This window comes from Mustela nigripes, chromosome 13 (assembly GCF_022355385.1).
Source record: "Mustela nigripes isolate SB6536 chromosome 13, MUSNIG.SB6536, whole genome shotgun sequence".
In the NCBI taxonomy this organism is placed as follows: domain Eukaryota; kingdom Metazoa; phylum Chordata; class Mammalia; order Carnivora; family Mustelidae; genus Mustela; species Mustela nigripes.
In genome coordinates, this window is record NC_081569.1 from 59,617,778 (window position 1) to 59,620,161 (window position 2,384).

The following is a 2,384-nucleotide window of genomic DNA, read 5'->3' on the forward strand; positions in this document are numbered from 1 at the left end:
AAACCTCAGGCTGCAGGAATATGACATGACGAAGTCGGAAGCTCAGAGCAGACACAGGCTTAGATACTTTGGAAGCAAATCGAGAACACCTCTGTAAAGCCAGGCTTTTCCGCAGAGGGGCTGAGGCGCTAAAAACGCCAGGCGCCCGCGGTGCATACTGGGAGTTGGAGTCTCCGGCCGACCCCACTACCTCTTGGAAGTTGTGGTCCTTGGTCAAGTGAAAGAGAAGACTTTGGCGACTTCCAAACTGTGAATTAGTTCTTAGGGGTAAACGGAAAAGAGAACTCCTTGACATCATGCAACATCAAGATCCTTGGGCCCACCTCCCGCTCGCGAGCAGCGGCAGGGCGGGCTAGACTGTGGCACCGAGGTGGGCGGGGAGACGTTACGTTGACGCTGGCGTGACCCTTCCGGTGCATTTGGCGGGATCTCCGAAAGCTGCCGGGCGGGGAGAGTTGTGCGGCCACCCTTCGTCTGAGGAGAGCTAACGCTCCCTGGGGGGCGTAGTTGGGACCTAAAACTTGCGTGGATTGTGTGCAGGAGGCCGGCCCAAGGGAGTAGAGAAGTTAGCAGCAAGGAAGGCGTCTGGAATCCGTCCGGGGTCGGTCGCGGACCAGACCAGCGGACATAAGTCGGAGCGTGCAGCCGGCCCGAGTGAGAAGCGCTGCGGACCGAGGTGAGTGTGAGGTGTAGACCTGGTCCCTTTCTACGTCGGGGTACGTCCCCGCATTAACCCGACCGGGCCTGTGGTCTGGCCGCCGGCTTATGCGCCCCTCTGCGCCGCATGAGAAAGCGGAGTTGGCGCGGCGGAGCAGGGGCATGCCTGGGCCCACCCCACCGTCAGAGCTGGTTGTGGCGAAAACTGAAGCGGTCCCCAGGCTCCAGAGCTGGGAGGGAACCTAGAACCCTTCATTTCCAACACCCATTTTATGGGCGGGGGCGAGAAAGCCGAGATCCAGAGGGGTGTACCAATTTAATGTCACAGCTGTTTATGTCAGAGCCAGGGTTTCCGGATTTTTGGTCAGTCCACTTTCCATTACTCCGTGCTCTGCTTACCAAGTACCCGCCTCCAGTTTCCTCAAAGGTGTTTTCATTACCTAATGCGGAAGACTGTTCACGTGATACCTAGGGACTCCTCTCCAGTGAGGTTTCGTTGTTTTTTTTTAACTTCTAAAGTGTAGTGTAATATGCATATAGAAGATGCACAGATCAGAAGTGTATAGAGCTCTGAATTATTTCAAAGAGAATATACCTATGTAATGACTACTCAGGTCAATAAATAGAATGTTGTCGGCATCCCAGAAACTTCCCTTGTTCCCACTCTAGTATGAACCTTTTTCTACCCAGAGGTAACCGCTCTATTGATTCTAACATCACTGACTAAGTTTGCCTTTGTTTGAATTTTGTATAAGTGATACTGATTATATTTTTGTGTCTGGTTTTGCTCAACATTCTGTCTGTAGATTCATACATATCTTTGTATATAGTAATAGTTCTTTTTTGTTGCCATATTGGATCCCTTCTTCTTTCTGCCTATGGTGGACATTTGGTTGGTTTCTAGTTTCTGACTTTTTTTTTTTAATATTTTATTTATTTATTTGACAGAGAGAGAGAGAGAGAGATCACAAGTAGGCAGAGAGACAGGGGGAAGCAGGCTCCCCGTGGAGCAGAGAGCTGGATGCAGGTCTCAATCCCAGGACCCTGAGATCATGACCCAAGTGGAAGACAGAGACTTAACCCACTGAGCCACCCAGGCGTCCCTAGTTTCTGACTTTTAAAAGGAGAAAGGCTGCTGAGAACATTCCTATATATATTTTGGTGCACATGTGTCTGCTTTTCAGTTGGTTAGTAATACAGTGTTGAAATTCCTGGGTGGTAGCATTTGTTTATATTCAACTTCCACGTTTGTTTATTTACTTTTGTTAAACATTTGATTTATTTGTCAGAGAGCATAAGCAGGGGGTGCGGCAGAGTGGGGGTGAGAAGCAGGCTCTCAGCTGAGCAAGGACATTGTATCCCAGGGCCCTGGGATCACAACAAGCAGAAGGCAGGTGCTTACCCAACTGAGCCACCCAGTTTACATTTAATACCAGTTTTCTAAAGTATAAATTTACATTCAGACCAGCAGTGTATGAATGCTTAGTTGTTACATTCAGACCATCAGTGTATGAATGTTTAGTTGTTTCACATGCTTGCCAGCACTTGATGTTGTTGATCTTTTTAATTTTATCTATTTTGGTGACATATAGAAATACCTCATGGTTTTAATTTTCCTGATAATCATGTTGAGCTTTGTTGGTTCATATGTTTATTGTTCATGTTTGTTTGGCTTTTTTTTCTTTTTAAGATTTTATTTATTTATTTGACAGACAGAGACCACAAGT

The 2,384-nt window shown here is 47.5% G+C and overlaps 1 protein-coding gene across 1 annotated transcript in view; it reads left to right on the forward strand.

Moving 5' to 3' along the window:
* The first annotated feature begins 388 nt into the window (after positions 1 to 388).
* Positions 389 to 2,384, forward strand: part of RAD51 (RAD51 recombinase) — a 32,162-nt gene continuing 30,166 nt past the window's right edge. Inside the window, exon 1 of the mRNA XM_059372536.1 lies at positions 389 to 676. The gene's annotated coding sequence lies outside the window, so the exon portion shown is untranslated. The remainder of the gene's footprint in view (positions 677 to 2,384) is intronic.